The sequence below is a fragment of the Miniopterus natalensis genome, chromosome 1 (genome assembly GCF_054644295.1).
Source record: "Miniopterus natalensis isolate mMinNat1 chromosome 1, mMinNat1.hap1, whole genome shotgun sequence".
NCBI lineage: Eukaryota > Metazoa > Chordata > Mammalia > Chiroptera > Miniopteridae > Miniopterus > Miniopterus natalensis.
Window position 1 is genome coordinate 4,232,138 of NC_142081.1, and position 12,793 is coordinate 4,244,930.

General features: G+C 49.5%; 1 non-coding gene across 1 annotated transcript; it reads left to right on the forward strand.

The window, feature by feature from the left end:
* Positions 1–4,542: 4,542 nt before the first annotated feature.
* LOC148094003 (U11 spliceosomal RNA) lies at positions 4,543–4,673 on the forward strand. The gene has a single exon (XR_015716532.1). It is a non-coding gene; the product is annotated as a U11 spliceosomal RNA (small nuclear RNA).
* The last annotated feature ends 8,120 nt before the right edge of the window (positions 4,674–12,793 follow it).

Consider the following 12,793-nt stretch of genomic DNA (forward strand, 5'->3'; position numbering starts at 1 on the left):
GGGGGAGAAGGGGCGGGGGGAAGGGGCGGGCGCGGCGGCGGCGGCGGCGGGCTTCCCCGCCTCCTCGCCTCGGTGCGCCCCGCGCTCACTCGGCCGCTGCTCGCCCCGGCGCCCCGCCTCACCGCGCCTCGGCCTCCCGCTCTGGCCGCGCCTCCTCCCGCCCTCCGGGCCGGCGCTCCTCTACCCCCTTCCTCCTGCGCCTCCGCCTCCTTCCACACAAATACCAACTCCTCACCCCGAGCCCAGATCTCGCCGTCGCCGCCGCCGCCGCCGCCACACTGCGCTCGAGCTCGACCTCGCGAGACTTCCGCGCTGGCCCGGCCCGCCCCGCCTCGCTCCTACTCGCCCGCTCGCCCTCTCGCTCCTCCTCCTCTGCCAATCGGTCCGCAGGTTCGCCACTGAGGCCCCGCCCACTCTCTTGGGCTCCTCCCGGATTGGGGCAGGCGCGACGGCCCCCGCGTGCGCTGGCTGGCTCGCGGCGCGTGACGTCAGTGCGCCGCCGCCGCTCGTCGCGCGGCTCCCGCCCTCCGCGGTGCAACAGCAGCAAAACCCGTCGCCTCAGGCCGCGGCCGCACTCGAGACCCGGGCGTCGCCGCTGCAGCCGCCGCCTCGGGAGCTGGTGAGCGGTGCGCGTGGCCCCGGGCACCGCGGGGGCGGGCGGGCCGAGCGAGCGCGGGGGTCCGGGCCGGGGAGGCCGCGCGGGGAAGCGGGCGGCGCGTACGGGGCGGCCCTGGCGCCCCAATAAAGTCTGTTTTGACGAGAAACGCCTGAGCCTCCTTTTTCGCGTGGGACGGCGTTTGCTCTCGGCGCCTGGCTTGGAGTGGGCGACGGCGGTGGCGTGAGTGCGGAGGGCTCGGCGAACAAAGGCGGGCGGGAGGGCGGCCGAGGGAAAATGTCCGCCGGCGGCCGCGCTCCGGCGTCGCCCCCGGCCAGGGGCGGGGCGCAGGCTGGCCGCGCGGGGTGGGCGGGCGGGGGGGTGGCCCGCGGAGCCCCCAGGGGCACCGTTGGGACGGGACCCGTTACCCTTGCGTGGCCCGCGGTCGCCGGGGACGGAGCCGTTGGCGCTCGCTTCCCGATAGACCTTAGAACTCGGGCCCCGGCCGCTCGTCGCGTAGCTCGGCTCCTTGGGGTTTTTCAACAATTTGTATCTGAGCTTCCTTTTCTTGGCTCTCCAGCCAGTCATGGTTCCCTTGATCTCAGTCTTCACCTGTTCCTCACTTTCACAGAGGCTCCTCCTTATGGCCACCAGGCCTTGCATTTATCTCTTCTTTGAAAATAACACAGTTTTCCCGCCCTCTTTTTCGTTGCACTGGCCACAGAGCCTCGATTTTTCCTGGCACGAATTCGCGGCCAGTTCAACCTTCTGAATAGCTGGCCATGTGGCAGCGAAGTGGGTTGCCCCTGTTTATCCCCGTGGCCGGCCTGGCTGGTTTAAAGCAATAAAGGTTTGAAGTCACGGAGGGAAAAAACTTGGGAAGGTGTGTCTTTGTTGTGTGCGTCTGGCCAACTTAACGCCCGTGCGAGCCTCTGAAACCTGTGTGCTCCCCATGCTCAGTCTTGTCATTTGGGTTGTGTTGCGGTCGACGTCCCTGATTATTCTGAACTGTGATGCATGAATCTTCGATCCAGCTTGTTAAAACAAGTGGACGTCTTCAGGGGGCCATATTAGAAAAATGTTTGCATTTTAATTAGGAAGTGACTTGTTCAGTCTCATTTAGGTCCTACTTATTTCTAAGTGGCATTGGACTTGATCTTTCAGAAATATTAGTGTAAAGGAGTGAAAAGTTGGCTCATTTTCTTTTTGAATCTGAGTTTTAAAACCTGAGCGATTCCTCTTGGAGTGCTGCACCTACACAGTTTGGCAAAGTCAAATCTGTTGAAGTACCTCAATTCTGGTTTCGTAGCTTATAAATGCTGCATAAATATTTCACACATGAAAACCACTTGTGGGAGAGTTTGTATGTGGCTTAATTTCCCCTCTCTCTAATAATTGATGGGAAAATGTCTTTGAAAGTTGTTGATACTTGCCCATAGGAAACAGGAGAAAAGGGGGAAGTACCCAGTTAGGTAGCCTCGCTTCTGAGTCACAGATCTGTCGACTGCACAGCCAAGTGTGGAGGAAGCGGAAACGGGTTTTTCAAATGTCGGGAAGGGTGGTAGGTGTGAGAAAGCACTGAGATGCTCCTGAATGCTCTCCTGGCACCTGCTCATGAATACTTTCAAAACTTGCCCCGGAGCAGGTGACCTTCTTGGTTGGCCTCCGGTTTTCTGTGGTGAGAGGTGTTCTTGTCTTCCATCCTTTAGCTGTGGAGGCTCTTACGGCTAGACATGCAGAGGCTGCCCCGAATCAGCTCTAGCCTGCTTGCGCTCATTGCTAAAAGTAAAAACCAAAAAAAATTTTTTTTAATCCTCATTCAGGGGTATTTTTTTCATTGCTTTTCAGAGAGAGTGGAAGGGAGAGAAAAGAATCCGCGTGAGAGAGACACATCAATTGGTTGTCTCCTGCCTGGGCTGGGGATCAAGCCTGCAACTGAGGTACATGCCCTTGACAGGAATAGAGCTCGAGACCCTTCAGTCGGCAGGCCGATGCTCTCTAACCCTTGAGCCAAACCAGCTAGGGTGAAAATCAATTTAAAAGAACAGGTTAAATTGCAATATCAGAGCTGTGGCGCTTTAAAGATAGGGATAATCTCACTTCTATTCTGCTGTTCCCAATGAGTGTTCCCTCTGAACTTCTGATCTTTTTGTTTTTTTCAACAAAACAAATGATTTAGCATTACTTAATGTGGTATTTCTTACACCAGTGTTTGGGTGCTTTTACTCTCCCCTCTTCCAAAGGCCATGGCTGTGTCTGTCTACAGCTCAATGCTTTGCACATGGGATTATTGTTTGTTTTTTGGTTAATGAAATGAAGTGGAAAGCACAGAAAAGACAGGAGTTCTGTGTGATAGTGCTTGACCTTCTCAGCTGTCTCAAAAGCTCCAACTTTGTACAAAGCTTCCAGTCTACTATGGAAATGAATGTCAACCTCTACAGGAGAAAGTAGAGTGTTGGAAGAATCATAAGAGCTGTGCAAAGCTTTCTAGAATCACCAAGAAGTTAAAGCTCACTAACAGCTGAGGAGATGTGGATGTCTCTCAAGGACAGCCCCAAGCGAGATAAACCTGAAGAGGACCACATGAAGACACATCATAATTAAAATGCCGTAGGTTAAAGACAAAGAGAGAGACTCTTAAAAGCAGCAAGAGAAAAGTAGTTAGTTGCCTACAAGGGAGCTCCTATAAAGTCTTACTGACTTTGGACTAACATTGGGATTTTCCAGAGGGCCCTTGAAAAAAAATCACAAAAGATGTGTTCTCTCTTGTTACGAAAGAGACGTTAAACTAATTAGGCTTATTTGATATGTTAAATTATATGGGAAGCATTGTCAAATAAGAAGAGATGGTGGTTGGTTTGTTGTTTTTATTCCTCACCCAAGGATATTTTTCCCGTTGCTTTTCAGAGCGAGTGGAAGGGAGGGAGAAAGACATCCACTGGTTGCCTCCCGCACCCTCCACCCCCAGGGCCCGGGATTGAGCCTGCAACCGAGGCATGTGCCCTTGGCTGGAATTGAACCCAGGACTCTTCTGTCCGAGGGCTGGCACTCGAATCACTGAGCCAAACTAACTAGGGCATGATGGTGATTTTCTTAAGGGTATATTTGTACAAAATTCTAAATGTTTGATATGTCTGGTACAGTGTTGTAAGTCATAATTTTAAAATGTTTGTCACTAAAGTCCTTGTTAATTGTATTATAATGAATTCTCATCAGATCTTTAAATAAGTAATGGAGATACCATTTTTAATAAAGTAAATAATTTCCATTACCACAAACGAATTTAGCTGCCTCTGGACATGGCCTTTTGCTTAGTTCTAATAACGTTACTTCAGGTAGGCGGTGGGCGCTCTGCATCAATTACGGTTGAGAGACTGTTAGACGTGGGCGGGGCCGGTCTTCAAGGAAACAGGCCCAGCGATGAGCTGCTCACGGTCACACTGCAAGGCAGTGATGGGGTTTGCAGCTAGAGCTAGCATTTCCTGCCTTTGCTAGACTGCAAAGCCTCTGTTCCAGTTCAGATCCATGCTGAGTTTCCAATAAAATATGTAGAAAAGTTAGGATGAAAATTCATATTTGTCCATCTAAATTGGTTGCCCCTAGTTTGGATTAGTATGAGTTAAATGAAAAGCTATAGGCCTGCAGTTTTCTTAATTATTTAAACTATAATTATTCTTCCTAGCTGTGGGATCTGTGAAACATGAGCTATTAAAGGGATGCACCCCCCCCCCAAATCAATGCATATATTAGATATGGAATTAAATTATGGCAAAGTGACATAATTGTACAATGTCTATTAAACCCATCTTTTATGCAACATTTTGTTCTTTCGTAAGGTCTTGGTCAAAGTCTTTTTCTGAAGCTAAGTGGTTTATTACAGTAAGTGAATCTGGTTATTGCCCATAAATCTAAGGAAAGTTGAAATCTTTAATAATAGATGAGCCTCAAAAAAGGGCTTCTGTCATGAGTGGCACACGTAGGGCAGCTTGATTGATCTGTGTGCAGAATCTACATCAGATTTTGGAAGTGAATTTTTTTGTTATCTGGGTGGCTGTTGATCATTGGTCCTGGTGCCCCTGCCCCCCAAAATAATAATAATTGATGAGCCTGGTTTTTCTCTTTGCTGTTAGAATGCCGCTTCAGAGCAGCTACTCCAACTCCTTTGTACGGCAGTTGTTCTGCCACTGCCATTCCAAAAGAATGCAGCCCGCACACTGGAGCAGGAGTAGAAAATTCTCCTTCAATCCATGCTCTCACCTCAACACTTGTTTTTCAGCATACTTACTGCAGTGCCAGAAATACAAGACATTGTCTTATTCACGTGCTAGTGGGCGTGCGGCAGGTTAGTGCAGTGGAATGGGAAGAGCTCCCAGGGCCTGGGACTGGGGACTTACCTTGTCCTCTGCGAGAGCGGGCAGAAGGGGGGCTTTCCTGATTATTAAAGAGGCCTGAACTAGGGGGTTAGGTGAACCCAGTGTTTCTGCCCCATTTGTGAGCACCTTCTGTGTGCCCGGAGCACAGCGGTGAGCAATAGGAACTCCTGCCTACTTGGAGCCTGCAATACAGAGGGGAGATAGGCTGTGGACAAACAGCTCACAAATACTGGTCTCAGTTCCAGTTGGGGGAAGTTCTAAGATGTGGAGAGGGTGGAGTCCAGCCTCATCAGATAAAGGCCCTGGGAGAGTTGAACAGACCACACCGGGCCCAATCCAGTGCTTAGCTTTTTCTATGTCAATTTTGTTTGAAAAGGGATCAGGTAAAATAAGCCTGGTGATAAGTTTGTAAACATTTGGGGACAAGCCCATAACACTCAGTACAAAAAGATTACTTTTAGCTTTGGGAATTCACCAAATTAGTCCACTGGAACTGTTGTTGAGGATGGTTGAGGTTTCTCAGTACTTGGTTTCTAACATCATGTCCTCCTCTCTCCTCTCCATGCCTTTTATGAACCATTCCTTGTTCCAAGAGTTCCCACTTGACCTGGGGATTAATCATGGAGATTGTTTTGGAGTTTCAGGCCTTGGAAGGTAGAACAGCTGTGGAACTGATCGGTGGGACAGGTATAATGGAGTCCTCAAAACTTGAGCTTGGGTCCTGGTTGTGCCATTTATCATCCAGGTAACATCAGCAAAGTCCTGTAACCTTTCAACTCTTCATTTTCTCAGCTATCCAACAGGCCAAGTACTGCCATTGTTCAGGGTTATAGGAGTCAACAGAGATGGTAAGTGAAATGCCTAGCTTGGGCAGGAGCAGTGTTTATGCTCACCAGGACTGGTTCTGGTCTCTTCTCACTGTTTCTTTTCATTGCCAGGTGAACCAGCCCTGCCCACTCATATCTCCATTTCTATGCGTGTGCTTTGCATCCATTGCCAGCTTTAGAGCTAAAGCTTACAGACAGCGCCTGGTGCTCATGTGGTGTCTTAGAGCAAATGAGAATTCATTTGCTAGCCAGACTTTTCAAGAGATTTGTCATCAGTGATAGGTTTTTAATCTGAGCTAGATGGATTATTTTGTATCAAAAATAGAATAAACAGTTTGCTTTTGTGTTTTCTGTGTCAATCAGAACTCAGTCTGTCAACGTTGGAACTCCTTTAGGGAGTGTGTCTATGTCTGTGGTTCAACTGCTGCTGTCTTCCTGGTAACTTTTCCCCTTGTGACACTGGTGCTTTGGCTAGAGAGGGTAAACCCAAGAAGTCTTCGCAAGGACGTTGTCATGGTGAGGTCAACAGCTGCCACTTAGGGAAACAGCAGCCCAAAGATGGAAGAGAGGCAAGAGGAAGTCCACCGGCCTCTTCTCTCCACACTTCAGCAAACCACAGCCCAGTTCAGAATTGCCACCAAACTTCCTCGGCACTCTTTTGGACATAGTTCTCTCCTCCCTGTACAGGTCGTGTACAGTTATAAACTTGGGATTGAAAGGATGGGGTGGGGAGCAAGAATTTCATTATGTTGTAAATTGTGCCGCCCTATTTCTGCCTGAGGAATGGATTGGGAGTGTCCTTGCACTGTTTTGCTTAAATGTCATTGTTATTGTAGCAGGAATGCAATCTTGGGTTACCTGAATCTTTTCCTAGTGATTTTTTTCCCTTCTGATTGAATTTATTGGGGTGACACTGGTTAACACAGTTATATAGGTTTCAGGTGCACAATTCCACAACACATCATCTGTACACTGTATTGTGTGTTCACCACCCCAAGTTCCCAGTTACTTTCTGACTATTCAAAGGCAGTGCTTACCCTGACATGATCCAAGGCTAATGCCATTCCAGATGCCACCCTCTACCATCTCAGCTTCTGTGTTCATTGAAGACTTGGCACTTAATCTACAGTCTTTCTCCCAAGCCTAAGCCATACCCAACCCTTGGTTGGCTTGAGTCAGCACAGCCTCCTTGTACATTGGCCTTCAGACTCCAGTTACGCTCATTTCCACCTCTTCAGCTGCCATGTCCTTGTCATGCCTACAAACAGCACCACAAGTGGAATCTTAACTCCCAGTATCCCATCCTCTCTAGCGCTCATCCCTTCTCTCCTGTTATCCCTGTATCTCAGCCTCAGACCTTTCAATCCCTCTTTCTTTCCCAGACTAGAACACTGGTTGATCAGAGCATCCTCAGCTTCCCATACTGTTTATGTATGATGAAATTTCACCCTTGGATCAACCCACTTCTATGTACACTTTTGAAATCCCGGGATCTACTAGAGGAAACCCCACTTGTGTGTGTAGATTTATTTATTTTTTTAATCCTCATCCGAGGACATGCTTAGAGAGAGAGAAACATCAATACACTCCCCTATGGGGGATCAAATCTACAATCCAGGTATGTGCCCTGACTGGAATCAAACGGGCAACCTTTCGGTGGACGGGACAACACAACTAACAGCCATTCCGCCCGGCGTCCTGTACATAGATTTTGTCTTGGCTTATTTGTGGTCTCCAGCGTCAGCTGAGTGCATATCATTTGACAGCCTTTCTACTTGTCCTAACTCAACCCCCCTGCACCATTTTCTAAATTGTCTAAATTACTTTCCTCAAAGTCCTTAAGAAATTTGCTCCTGTCCATCTCCCATCCCCCTGTGGTAGCCCAATGCCCTTGCCGCCTCCTCCACGAAAACTGGAGGGATCAGAGTTTATTTCCCCCCTTTGTGCCACCTCCCTACACATTGGCCGACAAGCTCCCTCCACTTGCAGTGCTGCTCCACGCTGAGCCCTGTCCTCTCTGCCTGTGCTCATGCCCCACCTCCTTCTTCGAGTCCCTGCATGTTCACTTGTCTTCTCCTGGGCACCTGCCATTTTCCTTGGCTCTCCCTTTGGATTAGGTCTCTCCTGGTCCTTAAACAAGGCTCACGTGACCCTGTCTCCCCTTCCATGCTTAGCTAAGCCTCCTGAGACCACGTCTATTGTAATGGTCTCTACCGTGCATGTTCATCCCAGGGCCGTGTCTCCGGCAGTCTGCCAGACGTTCTGTCATCTACCTGCTCTTGTGCCCAAACAGGTGAAGACTTCTTACCTTGACCCACCCTCTCAATACTTGGCATGGTCCGCGTCTCTGTCCCTGAGACCCCCACCCTGGCTGTCTCAGCCACTGTCCCTTCACCTTCTCCCTTCTGACTTTTGCTGCTCTGTTCTGCCTGCTCTCCTGGCTCATCTGATGCACTGTTGTGGTTTAACAACCACCTTCATGCTGACCGTGCTTAGCTTCGGTCTCTCTCTCGAATCTCCCCGGAGCTCTAAATCCATACCCCTGTTCCAGATCACCCTGCTTCTGTCCCACAGGCAGCTCACTCACTGGGTCCACCGACCTTCCCCCTTCTCCCTCCCCCTCCCCCCTTTCTTCCCCCTCTCTCCCCTCTCTCCCCCCTTCTCCCCCTCACCATCTCCCACAGGGGTCTCTCACTAGTCACACCCAGTTGACTCCTCTCACTCTCTAATTCTCCCTGGTAGCCACCAGGTCCTGATGCATGTACCTCCTCAATATTTCTCAAACCAATATTGCTCCTTTCCTGCTGCTCCTGCCCTCATGCAGGACCTGGCTCTCACCTAAACCTTTGCCAACTAGCTGCTCTACCCACCTGCAGTCTTCCTTCCTCGAGGCTCTCCTGAATTTTTCTAGCCTGCAGATGGGACCATATCACTCCCCATTCAAACTTCAGGGGCTTCCAGGGGCCGCAGGATCGACTGGCTCCTCTGCAAGGCATCCCCAAATGTTCTAGCCTCATTTTCTGTCCTGCTTCTTCCAGACCATGTGCCAGGATGTTCATACCTTTGTCTCCAGATTTCATTTTCCTCTGCCTAAAATGTCCTTTCCCACCTCCTCAACTTTACTCCTCTTCAAAACAGCTCAGATGTCACCTCTAGGAAGCATTCCTTGGACGGGTTTCCATAGCATTCTGGTGGTGGTTACTGAATGAAAGTGGCTGTTACTGTGTCTGCTTTCCCACAAAACCATACCTCTGAGGGCAGGGAAGCAAGGCCAGCCCAGTGTGGGACCCCTCAGTGGAAATACCTGGATGTACTCCCTGTGTCCTCTGCCAGTCCAGGACCCTTAGCTGGCATTAGGGAAACATGGCAGAGCGGGAAAAGGAGGCGTTTTGAATCCAGACCAACCCAGATTTGGATATTTGTTCCTCCAGTTGTTAACTAAGGGATCTTACGTGAGTTTCCTAGCCTGTCTGGGCCAGTTTCTTTATCTGTACAGTAGGACTGTTGCTGTTTAAGATTGTTGTAAAGTCTGAGCGAAAAAATACGCACAAAGCACCTGACATGTAATAGGTGCTAAGTAAGTGTCCTCATCTGCTGCTGTTTTGTTCTCTCCCTCCTGCTCCATCCTGACATACGTCCTCACAGAAGTTTCCTTGGTGAACATGCCCTTGGTCTTCGTGCCTTGGCTCCTACTCCCTTCGCTAAGGAAGCCATCCTCATATCCACTAGCCTCTACTCACTCAGATCTGTCAGTTAGAAATAACCCTTCCTTGGGCTCATGTTTCCCCCACCGAGTGTAATAGTCCTCACTACTCAGGCAGCTGTCTTTTAATTACTCGTAGATAGTTCCTGGGTTGGAAGCTTCTGGAAGGCAGGGGTGTTTCTTCTACCTTTTTGCAGCTCTGTACTTCTGAGCTCTGGGCTGGGACTTACTGAGTTAAATAAATGGTTGTTTACTTTGATGGGGGTTGGGAGGACAGGAAACCACTTCTTCACTGGGCTAAATAGTTGTGAGTCCACATTTCAGCTCACTGTCCTTAAGATTTTGAGTGATAGGAATTTGCAAGCAGATCAGTGAGTGTCTGGAAATTAGACACAATCCTAGGAAATTCATTTCAAACAGTAAAAAGCATCCATCTTGGAATTAGTTTATAATGTGAAGAAAATAAAGAACATTGCTTGCCCAGACTACATGAAACTGATGTGTATGTCTGATTATTTCTCGGAAGCATATTCAAAAAGGAAATCCTTTAAGCAGACAGTGCTCTGGAAAGATCTTATTTTGACCTACTCAGATGAGGCTGACAGTCTTTCATCTAGCCCTCTCAAAGCAAACGTATTACAAGTAAAATGCTGTTAGCACAGCTACTGCAACAAAGAGAGAGTGCATAGAAAATGACCGTCTCCTGTGGAAATAAATGCCTTATTGGTTGATGTATTAATCCAGTGGGGAGCAGGTGATAGGAGTACAAATAAACATCAGTTTTATAATGAGAAAGAAAGCAGGCCCTGGCTGGGTGGCTCAGTTAGTTAGAGCATCATCCCAACCAATACACCAAGGTTGTAGGTTCAATCTCCAGTCAGGGCACATACTAGAAGCAACCATTGAATGCATGAATAAGTGGAACAACAAATCCATGTTTTCCCCTCTCTCAAATCAATAGATAAAAATTTAAAAAAAAAACTGGCCCAGCCTGTGTGGCTCAGGAGTTGTGCATCGACCTATGACCCAGGTGACTGCAGTTCAATTCCCAGTCAGGGCACATGCCCGGGTCGAAGGCTCGATCCCAGTAGGATGTGTGCAGGAGGCAGCCAATTAATGACTCTCTCATCATTGATGTTTCCCTCTCTCTCCCTTCTCTGAAATTAATAACATTTAGAAAATAAATAAAAATTTACAAAACTGATTTAGTGAAGTGGTTAACCTCTTCGAGCATTCTGCCTACTTCCTACTTCTCTCGTCGTTCAAGAGTAAGTTCTTTAACTTCTCATAGCCTGGATATTCCTGTCAGTACATTCCACCTGTGAAATGTACCTGGAGCCAGTCACTGTGCTCCCGTAGCCCTGGACATGTTGTAGCGGGCTCATCAGTTTGTCCCCCTAGGAAACTACTCAGAAGACAAACAGCAATGAATTCAGCTCACCAAAAAGCAGATGCCCCCTGGGCTGCCACCCTGCTGGTCCCCGGAGCACAGCTATGAACAAGCCACCTATATCACCCTTCAGGGGCCTCTCTCCTGGTGGAGGAGGTGGGTTACAGTTCTTCCACTTGGTGTCAGAGAGTTTGAGTCGGAAGAGACCTTAGAGCAGATTGAGTCCAACCACTGGAGGCCTCCGGGTGCGATGTTCAGGCAGGTTGACTGGAATGCCTCTTTTCTGACAGACGTGCCTGTCCTTCCTTGCCTCACCTCTGGATGCTGGGTCCTTCACATCCCCCTCAAATGCCACCCCCTAGCATTCCAGCCCAATGTAAGCCCTCCCTCTTGACAACTGCTACCCTCTGACCTGGACCTGCGGGTATTTCTGTAGCCCAGGCCTTGGGCTTTGAATGTGCCTGTAGGTAAGTAATGAAACCTGCCCCTGTTGCCCCCCTCCCATGCTCTCCCGCTCCCCTCCCCTCTCTCTCTCTGTATTTCTGTTGTGTGACCATAAAGAAAGGCCTGGGAGGTTACACTCTAGTTAATAATGGTTTCCATAGGTGAGGCAGAGGGTAAAGAACTGAAGTCAAACGTACTGTTGGACTCTGAGCAAGTGCATGAAGTAAGAGGCCCCGGAGCTGGGAGAAGACGGGCGGCCACATCTGGGTCACTAGGAAGCTGATTGTTCCAGTCACGACATGACAAAACTCGACTCCGGCCCTGGGAGTCGGGGGCTGCTTCCAGGAGCACGGTGGCTCTTACGTTTACAGTGCACTGAATAGAGCTCTCATTTATGGGAGGATCGCCAGAATCCCCTCTCATCAGTTCTGAGATGCACTGTGACTGCAGCTGCAGCAGCCTTGTCTCCTCCCCACCCAGCGCTGCCCTCTTTTCTCTCTCCTCTCCCTCATCATCTGGCCTCCGACTTCCTGAGCTTTCCTGCCCAAGTCTCATTTCTCTTTTCCCATCCCCCCGCGTCTTTCTTCCCTGCCCTTAGTCACTGGTCTCCCGCTTCCTTAATGTAGTAAGTGTATCCATTCACACTGGTCCCATTTATCAGCTGTGGCTTTGTGTGTTATTAATAGAGCCAGCAAATAAGTTATGGTTTGGAGCTTTTTTCCCCCTATAAAAATTCCAGCCCAAGTCACTTTTTTCAATCCATGGGCTTTTATTGATTTTCTCCCTATGATCAATGATCTACAGAGAAGCTCCGCCACCCTGTGAATACTACTTGGGAAGGACTCCCAGAGCCTCAGCTACATGTGCAGAGGTGCACCCTGGCCCTCACCCTTCATTGCTGCCGTTTTCTTTTCCATCCTTCCCCCACCGCCAACCCATTGCACAAAACCGGGAGGCAGGTCTCTGAAGTTCCCCCTAGCCCCTCCAGCCTCCTGCCTGGAGAGAAATGGGCTGGGAGCCTTTCCTGAGCTGCACCCAGGACTGTAGAGATCAGCAGGGTGAAAACTTTCCCAGACTCCCTGTTAACAGGGCTTCCAGGTAAAAACATGGTTGCTTTGATCGGATGCCCAATTTTGGAAGGCTGAGGTGAGTAGGCTTTGGTGTGTGCAGGTTGTGCGGACTGCTTCCAGGAGCATGGTGGAATAAACCTGAGTCTGGTGACTGGAAACAACCTCGCAGGGTGGTCTTATCATAAACAACTAAGTGGGCAGGTCACCATGGGGAGTCAAGCCCCAGGCTCAGAACTGGGTCACCACCCTGCTGCACACTTGTACTCAGCCGTCCCAGCGGTGACCCCTGCCTGCGTGCCCATTCCTAGACTGAGCTCCTAATTCCCTGTATTAGTCTTTGTCAGTGTAAAATATCACCACTGCAAAGAGCCTGCTGCAGTCTGAAGGTCTT